This window comes from Erinaceus europaeus, chromosome X (assembly GCF_950295315.1).
Source record: "Erinaceus europaeus chromosome X, mEriEur2.1, whole genome shotgun sequence".
NCBI classification, from domain to species: Eukaryota; Metazoa; Chordata; class Mammalia; order Eulipotyphla; family Erinaceidae; genus Erinaceus; species Erinaceus europaeus.
The window spans coordinates 39,827,077-39,843,883 of NC_080185.1; positions in this window are offsets into that span (position 1 = coordinate 39,827,077).

Sequence of the window (16,807 nt, forward strand, 5' to 3'; positions counted from 1 at the left end):
GGGTTGAAACATGCAGAAGAATGAAACTGAACCACTATATTTCACCAAACACAAAAGTAAATTCCAATTGGATAAAGGGCTTGGAAATCATATCAGAAGCTGTCAAATACTGAGATGAAATTGTCGTTTATGTTCCGCGTGCCAGTATGCCAGGGCTAGCTTCACGGCGGTAGACAGACGACCAGGGACACACGGCTGAGCTGAGAACACAATTTAATCTTTATTCTTGAGTGGACAAGTAGTCCAATAAAATAATTGTTGTTTTCGCTGGGCTGGCTTCATGGGCGGGTAACAGATGACCTGGGACTCATGGCTGGGTTGTACGCAGTATCTCTTTATTCATACAGGACACAGCGCAATCTATACCAAGCTAAGCTAAACTAAAAACTACAAACAATCTTGTCCTTATAAATATACTAGCCCAGTAGGGTGGGAACAGGATGTGACACAGAGAGGGTGGAGAGAAAAGTGACTGGTGAAAATCAGGGTATGACAAGGAGAGGGGGTGGAGCAGGCAAGAATTCTACCACTGAACCACCAATGCCCTGGAGGGAGGGTGGTGCTTGTTAACAGAGGTTATGTAAATAGAACACAGTGTTATGTAAATAGAATGCAGGGAGGATTAAACCAAATGAAACAGAAGAGGTTTTTATTTTTTTTATTTTAAAAAATATTTATTTATTCCCTTTTATTGCCCTTGTTGTTTTATTGTTGTAGTTATTGTTGTTGTTGTTATTGTCGTCGTCGTTGGATAGGACAGAGAGAAATGGAGAGAGATGGGGAAGATAAAGGGGGAGAAAAAGATATACACCTGCAAACCTGCTTTACTGCCTGTGGAGCAACTCCCCTGCAGGTGGGGAGCCAGGGGCTCGAACCGGGATCCTTACGCCAAGTGCGCTTAACCCACTGCGCTACTACCTGACTCTCTAAGGTATTTTTATTTAGTTTTTATGAGTTAACATTCTGTATGACTTAGCTTTTCTGGGACTTTGCTTTTTGTGTATGTGTGTGAGAAGGGGTTTTTAAAAGCAGAATTAGAAGCATACCAACAAATAATCACCACACAAGATGCTCCTCCATCTCTCTCCTTCGGCCGCCACGTCTGGAACCCAGGGAGTATATAGGGTAGGGGTGGGGAGAAGGAAGAAGCGTGAAAACTAGCAAGGGCTAAACCAAATCTCCTGGAGGCAGGGGAAGTGAGACCAAACCAATGTAACAGAATGACCATGTAAATAGACCACAACATCAAGCAATGTAACAGAAGGGATCTCAGAAGCAGAACTAGAAGCATACCAACATGAAATTATTGGCAGAACTTTTTTCCATTAAATTTTAAAGGTATCTTCAATGATAAGAATATAGTTACAAAGAAGACTAAAACAAAAATGAACCCATGGGACTACATCAAATTAAAAATCTTCTGCACAGCAAAATAAACCACTACACAAACAAAATGATTCCTCACTGAGTGGGAGAAGATCTTCACATAACATACATCAGACAAGAGGCTAATAACCAAAATATATAAAGAGCTTGCCAAACTCAGCAACAAGAAAACAAATGACCCCATCCAAAAATACGGAGAGGACATGGACACAGTACTGACCATAGAAGAAATCTGAAAGACCAAAAAACATATGAAAAAATGCTCCAAGTCATTTATTGTCAGAGAAATTCAAATAAAGACAATGAGATACCACTTAACTCCTGTGATAATGTCATACATCAGAAAATATATCAACAACAAATGCTGAAGAGGTTGTGTGGACAAAGGAACCATCTTGTATTCCTGGATGGAATGTCAATTGGTCAACCCCTGGGTAGAGTAGTCTGGAGAACTCTCATAGTAGCACAATTACTAATAGCAATAGCCAAAACATGGAAGCAACCTAGGTGTCCAACAATAGATGAGTGGCTGAGCAACTTGTGGTATATATACACCATGGAATACTACATAGCTATTAAAAATGGTGATTTCACCATGTTAGCCCGTCTTGGATGGACTATGAAGGAATCATATTAAGTGAGATAAGTCAGAAACAGAAAAGTGGATAAAGGATGACCTCACTCATAGGCAGAAGTTGAAAAGCAAGATCAGAAGAGAATACACTAAGAAGAACTTGGATTGGTGTTTGCTGGGCTAGCATGGGGGTGGCTCTTCCCGGGCACATACTTTCTGGGTTGGAGAGAACGCGACTGGAGCCAGCCTGGGATGCTGCTCACTCAGCGACACGAGGAAGATGACTCAGGAATTAAGCTTGTGGTGGCGAGGCTATTCAAATCTTTATTGATCAGAGAGCCAAGGCTTTATGATCAGAGAGCCAAGGCTTTTAAAGGACAGACCCAGAAGTGTCAAGTCGGAAATGGAAATGGCTTGACATGGTTTGGAAAGGGACAGAGAAAGGCAAAAGGGCAGGGAAAAGTAGGAACTTCCTTAGTAACTGTTTCGAGGGTTTTAACTGGTAGGATTAATAATATTACCCTGCAGGCAGGGAGGGTCTTGAGGGTAGAAAGAAGACAGATCAAAGGGATGAAATGAATGGGTGGGGATCTTTCAGGCAAAACAATGATTATGTAGATGTCCCCTCAAGTCAAGCCCTGCTGAGCTCAACCACATCCTCACAATTTCCCGACATCTACCCCTTTCTTTTTATCTAATGGCCATAGTATCAGGAATGCAGGGTGCTTTGTGAGACAGTGAGTCTGATAAGACGGGGAAAAACTTAGGGGTTACTCCTGTTGTTCCTTGTTCAACCTCTCGGTAGAGAGAGAGACTGACAGGATAGACACACTCCTCAGGTCAAGCCCTGCCAAGCTCAACGACATTCTCACAATTTCCCGATAGGTGTTGGTATATTGCACCAAAGTAAAAGATTCTAGTGTGGTTGGTGTTGGGGAGAGATCAGGTCCTGGAACATGGTGGTAGAGGACCTAGTGAGAGTTGTATTGTTATGTGGAAAACGGAAAGATAGTATGCATGAACAAACTATTGTATTTACTGTTGACTATAAAACATTAATCCCCCAATAAAGAAATTTTAAAAATTAATAAAATTGTATATGTCTATGAGGAATGTTGTGTCAAGTCTCAAATAGGCTGTCTAAAGACACTCTGTCAAACTCTGCATAATCATTATCCATTCACCATTTTCTTGGGAATTTAGGAATCGAGACATAATTTCTCTTGAGTCAGTGAAATAAATGTAGGGATAACAAGGAAAATTAATTAAAACTAACCTGAAATTAATCTGCTAAGAGAAATTTAAAAATAAGGTGCTGAAATATCAAAGTAAAGTTTTTTTTAATATTCTTTCACATTCTAGTGAATATCTGTTCATTATCAGCTTTCAATCACTTTGTCTAATTTAAGAAAACTCATAAAACTTCTATATATTCAGTTTGTGTTTTGAGAAACTTTGAGAGATACAATTGATTTTCCACCTCTCATATTAATTACCTACTGATTTATATGTCTACATTTTGCTAGGAGTGTACATAAACACCATTCCCACCACCAAAAGACTGTGACCCATCCCTCCCACCCACTGCCACCCCCCACTGGCCCAGGAAGCTGCATGTCTGCCCCTCACCACAGGGTTTTTACTTTGGTGCCCTACTTACAGTTTGGTCAGGTCCTGCTTTTAGTTTCCCTTTCAGATCTTCTTACTCAACTTCTGTTGATGAGTGGTATCATCCCATACTCATCTTTATCTTTCTGACTTAGTTCACTTAACATAATTCCTTCTAGCTCTGTCCAAGATGGGTCAGAGAAGGTGGGTTCATTGTTTTTGATAGCTGCATAGTATTCCATTGTGTATATATACCACAGCTTTCTCAGCCACTCATCTGTTGTTGGGCACCTGGGTTGCTTCCAGGTTTTAGCTATTATGAATTGTGCTGCTATGAACATAGGAGTACACACCTCTTTTTGGTTGGGTGTTATGGAGTCCTTGGGGTATAACCCCAGAAGAGGAGTTACTGGATCATATAGAAGGTCCATGTCTAGCCTTCTAAGAGTTTTCCAGACTGCTCTCCACAGAGGCTATACCAATTTACATTCCCACCAGCAATGTAAAAGGATTCCTCTGTCCCCACATCCTCTCCAGCATTTGTTGCTGCTTTCCTTTTTGATGTATGCCATTCTTACAGGAGTGAGGTGGTATCTTAGTGTTGTCTTAATTTGCATTTCTCTGACAATCAGTGACCTAGAGCACTTTTTCATATGTTTGTTAGCCTTTTGGATCTCCTCTGTAGTGAATGTTTTGTTCATATCTTCTGCCCATTTTTGGATGGCGTCATTTGCTTTTTTGGTGCTAAGTTTGCTGAGCTCTTTATATATTTTGGTGATTAGTTTCTTGTCTGATGTAAGTCATGTGAAGATCTTCTCGCATTCTGTGAGGCGTCTCTCTGCTTGTTTAATAGTTTCTTTGGATGTGCAGAAGCTTTTCAATTTGATGTAGTCCCATTGGTTTGTTTCTGCTTTAGTCTTCCTTGCAATTGGGTTTGTATTTGATATGCGGACTCTCTCAAAAGCCTAGACCAAGGAGATTAGAAGCATCCAATAGCACAGCTATATACAAAATACTGGATACTGTATAGCAAAGCATAACAAAAGGACTTTTCAAAGTTAACCCAATTACCAAATAATTTGATGATAACATTAACTATTGATTGCTTTTTGAACCCTAAGACAGCAGGAACCTCACATCTCCACTATAGAGCCCCTACTTCCCCCAGTCCTGGAACCATTGGATAGGGCCCAATTACCCATATGCCTCTCCCAATCCATACCAAATGATATTGCATCCGCTGATCACAACCTAACCAACACAACGATTGCCACCTCAACATGCTTCACCACAGACTGTGTCCAGAGACTTCACGTGTGGAATGACAACCCTTCAGCTTCATTACTCAGGTGAGACCTTTCCTTTTATAGTACACTATAATTTCATCTCATGTGGTTCACTTTCTAACAAAATCCCATAACCTAGATATACACCAGTTTCTGTGAGAGAGAGCTTATGTTCACCTGTATCCATAAACGACTGCAAAATATATACCTGAAAGCAGAAGTACATTAGAGTTTGCAGTGAGTACCTCCCTAACACTTCCTCTCCACTATTCCAAGCTTTGGGGCCATGATTGCTCAACAATTTGTTTGGCTTTGTATGTTAACTCTCTTTTCAATCACCAGGTTCCAGATGCCACCAGAATGCTGGCCAGGCTTCCCTGGATTGAAGACCCCACCAATGTGTCCTGGAGCTCAGCTTCCCCAGAGCCACACCCTACTAGGGAAAGAGAGAGGCAGACTGGGAGTATGGACCGACCAGTTAACGCCCATGTTCAGCGGGGAAGCAATTACAGAAGCCAGACCTTCTACCTTCTGCAACCCTCAATGACCCTGAGTCCATGCTCCCAGAGGGATAGAGAATAGGAAAGTTATCAGGGGAGGGGTGGGTTATGGAGATTGGGTGGTTGGAATTGTGTGGAGTTGTACCCCTCCTACCTTATGGTTTTGTTAATTAATCCTTTCTTAAATAAAATAAATAAATAAATAATAAATAAATAAATAAATAAAACTTCTATAGAAGTACATTAGCTTCATTTGGCAATGTGATGTAATAATATTAACACATCATTCACAGTCTTCTTAACTGAATTAAAACTCTATCATTTGTTTGAAACTCAAGGCCAAATTTATAAGCTGACAATGTTTGTATCTCTAACAAGAACACAATGCCAACTCCCTAAGGAGGAATCTGAGCACTAAATGAGATAATGTTGTGATGTGATAGACATCTTTTTTTTATTTCAGAAACTTTTATTCAAATCAAACATACAGGGAATCAAAGCCCATCATACACAACAGTTAAATGTAGAGCTGCTCTTGGATCTGTCTGGGTAGAGGAAGAATTGGATAAAAAAAATAATAACAATAAATTTGATTTTGTATATAAAAGTTTCTCATTTTTTTCTCAAATAATGGCCTAAAGTTAGTGGTAGCAATGATTATTCTTTGACTTTTCTTTCTTCAATATGCACTTGGGGAAAAATAACTTGAGTCATGAGTACTTAGAATAAGGCTGAAAACAAAATAATTATATGTCCAAATTATATGTTACAGAACTCATAGCTCTTCCTGGGAAGCTTCCTGCTAAGTCTTGCCCCTGACCTAAGTTCCAGCTTGGTCCCCTCTGCATTGGGGGGGGGAAATGAAGTACCCTATTATCTTTCCATTTTTGTCCATCATTCTTATAGCTATCTCTCTGTCTCTCTATCTGAAAAAAGTCATGCTGCAGTAGTGAAATTTCAGGAAAGACAAAAATAAAATAAAAAGAACATTAATTTTAACCTAATTTCTCAAATCTATAATTAAAATGCACTCCATCAATCTATTATTTAACAACATTGAGTTGCACTGTCATCATCAGTTCAACTAATAAAATCTAGTTTTCATTCCATGTTAAAAAAAAAAAAACTGAGGTAGAATGAAGAATTTACATATCCAATTCCACATCAGAATTCTTCTACAAGGCACCTAATGAAAAAAATACTTACACACTTCAAGTTTACTTTTCTGATTTGTCTTAGCAAATAAGTCAATATACTTTTCTCTGTAAAGGGTCATATACTAAATATTTCACAGTTTGTGTTCCATAGAATCTCTGTGGTCACTATTAACTTCAGCTGTTGTAGTACAAAAACACCAAGAAGCATTGCATGAACAAACAGGCATAGTAGTATCAATAAAAGTGTATTTATAAGAGCAGGAGCTGGACAGGATTTAGTTCACAGGCTGTATTTTTCCAAACCTTGCCTAGGGAATAAAAGGGTTTTATCACACTATATTTACATATCAAAATAATGAGGAGGAAGCCTTCATAAAAACTGCATTTCTGCTCCCCAACTGCCTAACAAAATGCAGCCCATCAAATCAAGCCCGCATGGGGGAAGGTCCAAGAATCCCTTAAATCCTGAGTCCTTAAATGGTCTATAGGCATATATGTGGACAATGTTTAGCAATCACTGGACTAGATGATTGATGAGGCATATCCTAACTCTGATAATCAACGATAAATAGGGATTCTCATCTGTGATTTTTTTATCAAAGCTTGACAATACTTACAGAAATAAAACATATTGAAATACTCTCATTGCTTATGATACAACACTGGCGAGAACTTACAATCACATAGGAAATATCAATAGATTTACTTTACATCAGAAAAATGAGTAAATTTAGACATGCGATAAATGTTATAATTGTTAAAACATGCTGGATAGGGAGTCGGGTGGTAGCACAGTGGGTTAAGTGCAGGACCGGCATAAGGATCCGGGTTTGAGTCCCTGGCTCCCCACCTGCAGGGGAGTTGCTTCACAAGTGGTGAAGCAGGTCTGCAGGAGTCTCCCCCTCTGTCTTCCCCTCCTCTCTCCATTTCTCTCTGTCCTATCCAACAACAAGGACATCAATCATAACTACAACAATAAAACAACAATGGCAACAAAAGGGAATAAATAATAAATAAATATTTAAAACAAACAAACAAACAAACAAAACATGCTGGCTATAGTGGCCTGGGAGGCATCATGGTAGATAAATGTTGATATGTTCAAGCATCAAGGACAAAGTTTGATCTCTAGCATCATACATGAAAGAGTGATGTTCTGGTTCTCTTTCTGCAACAAACAAACAAACTAACTTTTTAAAAATGCTGTATAGCCAGAATTTCTCTTTCTGAAGCACTTAGTATATTTTGTTTTGTTATCATTGGGCTTTCGCCACTATAGGCTGACTTTTTAAAGTGAAAGAGACATAGAAAATAGACAGGGGGACCAGGCTGTGGCTCACTTGGTTATGCACTCACATTACAGTGTGCAAGGACCTAGGTTCAATCTCCTGGTCCCCACTTGCAGGGAGAAAGCTTCACAGGTGTTGAAGCAGGGCTGCAGAAGTTTCTCTGTCTCTTTCCCTTTCAATCTTTCCCTCCCTTCTCAATAACTTTCTGTTCCTGTCTAATTAATTAATTAATTAATTAATTATATTTTTAAAAAGAGACAGAAAGAACAATATCACAGCACCAAAGCTTCCTTCAGTGTGGTGAGGATTTAGCTCTAACTTGAGTCATGAGGATGGATGGAAAAGTAAGCACACTACCCAAATGAGCTACGTTGCTTACCCCTGAAATATAAAGTAGTGGTTAGTAAGTTTTATGTAATAGGGAAGTCTCAATATAGTTTATTTTGTTTTTGTTTTTCTTTGTTCATTTTTTGTACCATAATACTGTTCAGCATTGGCTTATGGTGTTGCTGGGGATTGAACCTGGAACCTTGGAGCTATAGGCATGAAAGTCTTTTTGCAGAACCACTGTTATCTCCCCAATCACTTGAAATATATTAAAACTAAGTTTTTGCATATATAGGGTATGGCAGTTTGAGTTTACATTATTTTTTTGCTTTATTTCACTTTTCTTATATTTGATAGGACAGAGATAACTCAAGATGGATAGGAGAGTTAAAGGGACACTTGCAGCACTCCTTCACTGCTCATTAACCTTCTCCCAGCAGGTAGGGGCTGAGTGCTAAAACCCAGGTTGTTGTGAATTGTAACGTGTGCTCAACAAGAAGCACCACCACTCTGCCGCTGAGATTCTCTTCATCTTTACCACATTAGAAATTAAAACTGTAAAAACATATATTATTTATTTTCACAGTAATCTACTATATGGGAATATAAATAAAATATTTAAATATAGTTATACTTTGGAAGGCAAAATAGGACCAGTTTGTCAGACTACATCTTGTACGAGTGAAGTATCAGAAGTCATAGATTATATTGAGCTTATTTGTTGGTCTATTTCACCATTTTTATGGGTTCATATTTTTGATGTTGATATACTTTGTCATTTCTTTATATATTTTGGTTATTAACCCTTTGTGTGATGCATTCCATGTACATATCTTCTTCCATTCAGTAAGGTCCCTAATAGTCATTACATGAGATGTTAAAGACATGAAAAAAGGTAAAACCAGGTAACTTGTCTCAATATTTTTAAAAGATTGTGTATATTATAAAGGAGTGGCTGAAAGAGAGTTAAAACACTCTTCAACTCTGGAATAATATAATAGCAAATAGCTTTTTCAATTTACTCTACACAGTTTATATTTTCTATTTAATATTTTTTATTTCTTTATTGAAGGATTAATGCTTTACATTCTACTGTAAATACAAAAGTTTGTACATGTATAACATTTCTTACTTTTCCACCACTCATCTTCTGTTGGACACCTGAGTTCTATTTAGGTTTTATCCTCCTTTGAATTAAGTTTGTATATTATATAACAGACTGGTCCTGAAATGAGTACAGCCTAGAATGTTCCTAGCTATGATCATGAAATGTGAGCTCAGACTGACAGATACGCAGAGGTTACACAGACACCTGTGCTAAATATATAAATGAGCTTTATTTCAGATCAACAGGGTTTCAGTTAATGGTATTTATATACTTTCCCCTCCTCTCTAACCTTATCCAGCTTTCTAGTCCTATCCTCAGCTCTGACACCATCTTCCCAGACATGCATGTTATCTGTCAAACTCAGGCAAAAATTAGTAAAGTTACAGGCCCATCAAAATAGACCTACAATAGACTTCTTAGCTCCTTCCAACATGAAGACCCCTAATTGTTAAACAATTTGTTATGCTTTATATCTTAATGCTACTCAGTTACCAAGTTGCAGGTCCTGCCATGACACCAATCTGACTTCCTTGGACAGATGACCTTGCCAATGTGTCCTGGAACCCCACCTCCGCAGAGCCCTAGCCCACTATGGAAAAACTGAAATAGGATGGGGTATGGATTGACCTTTCAAAGCCCATGTCCAGCAAAGGAGCAATTACAGAAGCCAGATCGTCCACCTTCTGCTCCCCATAAATGTATTTCGTCCATACTCTCAGAGAGATAAATAATAGGAAACTTTCCAATGGAAGGAATGGAGCATGGAATTCTGCTGGTGATAATTGTATGGAATTATACCCCTCTTATCCCACAATCTTGTCAATCATTATTAAATCACTAATAAAAAAAGTTAGAGATTTAAAAACAGAAAAATATTGAACTTTTTCATATAAATATCCAGTTTTCCCAACAATATTTCAGTACTTATTAAAGATGCTGTCTTCTTGGTGTGTTTTGGTTGTCACTTATCTGTCAAATATATGGCACATAAAGATTTTCTTTTCTTCTATTTTTTAAATTTTCTCTTCTGTTGCCCTTTTTATTGTTGTTTTAGTTATTACTGTTGTTGTTGATGATATCATTGTTGGATAGGACAGAGAGAAATGGAGAGAAAGAAGGAAGACAGAGAGTGGGAGAGAAAGATAGACACCTGCAGACCTGCTTCACCACTTGTGAAGCAACTCCCCTGCAGGTGGAGATCTTGAGGGCTCAAACCAGGATCCTTAAACCAGTCCTTGAGCTTAGAGCCACATGCACTTAACCTGCTGCGCTACCGCCCAACCCCTACACACAAAGATTTTCTACCACTTCATGGTGTGTCTATTATGGAGCTGATTCCCTTTGTCATGTGTTGGTATGCTCCTAATTCTGCTTTTAAAAACCCCTTCTGTTTCATTTGGTTTAATCCCCCCTACATTCTATTTACATAACACTGTGTTCTATTTACATAACCTCTGTTAACAAGCACCACCCTCCCTCTAGGGCATTGGTGGTTCAGTGGTAGAATTCTTGCCTGCTCCGCCCCCTCTCCTTGTCATACCCTGATTTTCACCAGTCACTTTTCTCTCCACCCTCTCTGAGTCACATCCTGTTCCCACCCTACTGGGCTAGTATATTTATAAGGACAAGATTGTTTGTAGTTTTTAGTTTAACTTAGCTTGGTATAGATTGTGCTGCATCCTGTATGAATAAAGAGATACTGCGTACAACCCAGCCATGAGTCCTGGGTCGTCTGTTACCCACCAGTGAAGCCAGCCGGGCGAAAACAACAGTCATGCAGAAGCTTTTCACTTTTAGGTAGACATTTTGGTTTACTTTTGCTTTTGTTTTCCTTGCAATCAGATTTTAACTGGCAAAGATTTGGAAATGTATATGGCATAGAGTTTTGTCTGTGTTTTCCTCAAAATATTTGATGGTTTCTAGCCTAACTTTTGTTTTAAATTTACTGGATGATCAATGGTTTACAGTAAACAGTAAAATAGAATAGTTTGTACATGTGTAACATTTCCCAGTTTTACACATAACAATTCAAACCCCACTAGGTCCTCCTCTGCCATCATGTTCCAAGACCTGAACCATCTTGCCCACCCCAGAGTCTCTTTTACCTTTGGGGCAATATACCATCTAGCCTAACTTTTAAATCTTTTTTTTTTTTTTTTTTTTTTTTTTTTACTTTTTGCCTCTAGGGTTATTGCTGGAGCTCGGTGCCCACACTAAGAATCCCACTCCTCCTGGAGGCTGCTTTTTCCCTTTTGTTGCCCTTGTTGTTTATCATTGTTGTTATTATTATCATTGTTGTTATTGCTGTCACTGTTGGATAGGACAGAGAAATTAAGAAAGGAGAGGAAGACATAAAGGGGGAGAGAAAGATAGACACCTGAAGACCTGTTTCACTGCTTGTGAAGTGCCCCCCCTGCAGGTGGAAAGCCGGGGGCTCAAACCTGGATCCTTGCGTCCATCCTTGAGCTTCCCGCCATGTGCACTTAATATATTTCAGTATTTTTAAATTTCTGAAGACTATTTTATGTCCCAACCTGTGGTCTATCTATGCGTACCTAAAAATTAATGCATCCTGCTGTTTGCTCTTCAAGTCTTGGTTCACTGTTACTTTGTAAGCCTTATGATGTTTTGTTGTTTTTACATAGCCTTGTACATCACATTTTAATATTTCATACATCTGTCATTATATCCTCACTTCTATTGCTGTACTGGTAACTTTGATATAAATATTTCTTTCTTAATGAGTCAGTGATACACTATTGATTTTTATTAGTAATTTTGAAGATGAAATTTTGACTATGCTGATCATTTACATTGAATTATTGTCTCCTTTTTATTCAAACACTATTCTCATTTTGCTTATTTCCTTCACTTTAATTTATTTGTGGCTTCAGTGATTATTATTTGAATTTTAGGGGGTCGGGCGGTGGCACAGCAAGTTAAGCGCACGTGGCACAAAGTGCAAGGACCAACATAAGAATCCTGGTTTGAGCCCCCAGCTCCCCACCTGCAGGGGAGTCGCTTCACAGGCGGTGAAGCAGGTCTACAGGTGTCTGTCTTTCTCTCCCCCTCTGTCTTCCCTTCCTCTCTCCATCTCTCTCTGTCCTATTCAACAATGAATGACATCAACAATAATAACCACAACGAAGCTACAACAACAAGGGCAACAAAAGGGAAAAAAATGGCCTCCAGGAGCAGTGGATTCATGGTGCAGTCACCAAGCCCCAGCAATAACCCTGGAGGCAAAAAAATATATTATTTGAATTTTAACATTTATCAGTAGATTTTTACACTTTAATGTATATTTTCCAACATATGCATTTAAGGTGAACATTTCTTCCTAAAATTAATTTGAGCTGATCCTCATAAACTTTAAAATGTCATATTTAGACTAAGTGAAATTAATTTTTGGAGCCTTTGTTATTTGCTCTAACTCACTGCATTGAGACCAGGGAATGTGCTTTGTATGACAAAAATTCTTTAAAACTGCCACGTATACTGTAGCTCATTATATAATATAAATTATTTAAATAGTTTTAATGTTTTATAGAGAAAATTTTGACCTATAGATTTTGTCATTAGAGAAGTACAATTCTACACCTCTACAAGATAATTGCTAGCACACCTCACCATCCACCAAATTGTTATCCTACAATTTCTTTAAATGACTTATATAACGTTTAAAAAGCTGATTTTTCCAGGCTGGTGAAATAGTTCACTTGGATAGTGTGCTGTTGTGTCATGTGACTGCCCCAGGTTGGAGCCTGATCCTCAGCACATTGAAGGAAGCCTCAGTATTGCAGTCTGTTTCTTACTTAATCTCTTTCTCTCTGCCTCTCCATCTCTATCTACAAAATGCGGCTTTCCATTTCATATGTCTATTATATAAAATCCTTTAGTAATGTGATACAAATATTCTATATTGTTTATGATTTAGCTTACATGACCTATCAATTTAGAGAAATGTGCTGAAATATTCTATCATGGTTATGAAAATTTTTCTTTATGTATTTTGAGGCTATGCAAACAAGTGTTATATAACATTCTACTGTTACTTTCCTACAGAAAGCAAGACTGTTGTTATAGTAACTCTATCTTTAGATGTTTGTCCCTTTACACATTATTTCTGGTACAGAATCTTCTCAAATTACGATAGTGTTGTGTCTAGATAAATACATCATAAATATAAGATATACATTGGGGCCAGATGGTGACACACCTGGTAGAGCACACATATTACCATGTAGAAGGACCTGGTTTATGCCCCCAGTCTCCACTGCAGGGAGAAAACTTCACAAGAAAGGAAGTAGATATGCAGGTTACTTACTCTCTCCCTCTTCTCTTCCATTTCACTGACTTTACTTAAAGAAAAATAGACACCAACAATAGTGTATTCATCATGCAAGTATCTAGACTAAATTATAACTATGGTTGCAATAAAAATAAAAAAGATAGATATGTTAATGTTGGTAACACAATATATTGTCAAGAATCAGTTATTTCTTCTTATGACTGTGTGATAGAATGGAAGATATAGCTAGTTATAATTGGCCAGCATCATAAGAGCATTCCTAGTTTGGACAAAGATGAAATATCTAAATTTTAAATATGGTTACTACTAAATTAGTAACTATACAATCACTTTCACATTATGGAAGTGTAAAAATAAAAATTTAAAGTGAACTTCAAGTCAAGGACCTTCTATATATATATATATATATATATCATGGGGATATGAAAGGTTGTACCCATGTGTCAACAAATATACTGTACACCATTCTTCTACCAATAAAATGATAATAGAAATCATATATATCTATATATTTATATTACTGGACCTTTTATTGGCATTTGAAAGGTATAACCTAATTGAAGAATTAATTAAATAAATAATTAAATAAATAATTAATAAAGTTTCAAAGATGGGATAAAGAACGACATTCTTCTTTTAAACAGAGGAAAGCCAGAATTGTATAATGGAATAGTAAAACAGAAGCAAAATAAAATTGTCACTCCTTACTGACAAACCTACATTTAATGCTGAAGAGATAAGACTGTCCATGGCTCAAAAAGGAATAATAATAATAACAATAATAATAAATAATGTCATAGCTTCATTCTGTTCCAACTTCGCTATGAACAATGGCAACAGTGGAGAAATTTGTCAATCATTTCTTAGCTTCCAGAATGAAAAGGATGCTTCAAATATAACCTGGTCATAGCACAAATGTGCAATCTGGAATATAGTACAGTGGAGAAGGCATTAGGTTCTCAAGAACAAGGTCCCAAATTTGATCTCTGGTGTTGCATGTGCCACAGTGATGCTTTGATTCCCTCATAAATAAGTAAATATTTAAAAAAAAAAGAAGTGTGAACAGTATTTTTATCAGTGGCTCTTAAATTGTTAAGAACAGAACAGTTGACTGCTTGTTAGGGAGTTACTAAATCTGTGCCTCGTTATTGTCATCTAGGGCTAGATTTACTAGCAAGAATATTAACCTGTATTGTGATATAACCAGGGAAATGATACAGCTCTGGAACACAGAACTTGCATGTCTGTTTAAATTTCAATCCCAGACACTGGATATACAAGAGTATTGCTCTGGTTCATTCCCTTTCACTAGTAAAGAAATACATATTTAAATGTAACAAAGTGCTGTGATATCTTACCACATCCTGGTATTTCAAATATGTAATTTTATAAATTTTATATTTGTAATTTTATCCAAATTCCTAGATGATAACAGTGTTACAACAGTCAGTTTTATATGTAAGACTTAAAAAGAATTAGCTGATGGAGGATTCAATCTCATGTCACATGGAAAGAATCACACTCTAGAATATCATATATAATTCTACTTATTTTTGTCTTCTCAAGATTAAAGAGGGGTGAAGCAGCACATTCCAACTAGATGTCTGATTATTTCAGACCTGGTATGTACTTAATGTCTACCTCAGCAACTGAAGGACTCTGGACCTATTTTGCTACCTGCTTTGTTCCTCTAAAATGGATAGTGTTAAAAGAATAACAGTTTTGGGGAAGCAAAAATTCCCTGGATTAATCCTTAATCCCTAACTCAGAAAAGAAAAGAAACAACAACTCACAGAGGCAGCCATAAAGACGCTGAATTTACATCTAGAATGCATGTGTGTCCTGCTTCCTGCTTAATCAACTCCTTTGAAACCTGGAATTCATGATGTAGGACTTCCTATAAAGAGGTTCTATACATAAAAAAGGGTGCGATTGGGTTTGCAGTCAACAATATTTATATAATTTTCCCATATTCGGGAGCTACTCTCTTCCCTGGTCCAACTTTCTAGCCCTTTTTCCAGCCATGACATCCTCTCCCTGGACAATAACTGGGTCCACCTGTATATCAGATGTCAGGCTCAGGCAAAAACGAATAATGTCTGCTTCCTCAGAGCCCTACCCCACTAGGTAAAGAGAGACCTGCTGGGAGTATGGATCACCCTGTCAATGCCCATGTTCAGCGGGGAAGCAATTACAGAAATCAGACCTTCCACCTTCTGCATCCCACAATGACCTTGGGTCCATACTCCCAGAGGGATAAAAAAATAGGAAATCTATCAGCAGAGGGGAAAGGATATGGAGTCCTGGTGGTGGGGATTGTGTGGAGTTGTACCCCTCTTATCCTATGGTTTTGTCAGTGTTTCCTTTTTATAAATAAAATTAAAAATAGGAAAGCTATCTGGGAAAGGATGGGATACGGAGCTCTGGTGGTGGAAATTGTATCCCCTCTTATCCTATGGTCTTGTGTTTCCATTTTATAAATAAATAATTTTTAAAAGTGTGCTCCACTATTCAGTCTTCCTTCTATGTGGGTGTACATCTGATAGAGAAACCTCTAGGTATCTCTTAAAACAAAATACTATGCCTCTTTTTGTGAATCTTTGGAATTCTGCATCTCAAACCCCATAGACAATGAAATATGGATGGGATGGAGAGAGAAAAGATAGGGGAGTGAAAAGAGAAGAGACTGACTACAACACAGAAGCCAGAGCCATGGAAGCCAGACTTTAACTTGAGTCAGACACATGGCAAAGCAGCACAGTATCAAAGTGAGCTATTTCACTGGCATATATATTCATCAGCTTTATATATGCCACCAGGTTTATCTCGTGAGCTCAGTACTTGGCAGTCAAATCTACAGTATCCAGTGGTCTTTTCACCTTTTTTTGATAAAGATAGAGAAAAATGGAAAAGAAAGGAGAGGTAAAGAGGAAGAGAGAAAAAGAGATAGTTGTAGCACTGGTCCACTAATCATAAAGTTCCCCCGCCCCCCGCAGGTGGAGACCAGCTTATATAGTAACATATGTGTTCAGCCTATATATGTATATTTTAATGTAGTTTTCAAAATTAAATATTATCCGCAGAAAAACAAAATATTTTTAGGTACACAGAACAAAGTGTAATACCAGCAGGGACTTGCTATAATTACTATCTGTGTATATCACAACCAAATTACAGAACAATTTCAAGAGTTAGGAAAATAACAGTGGTAAACAAAGAAACCAGTAAGGTTGATCTGCAAGGATAATTTGCTGGGATAT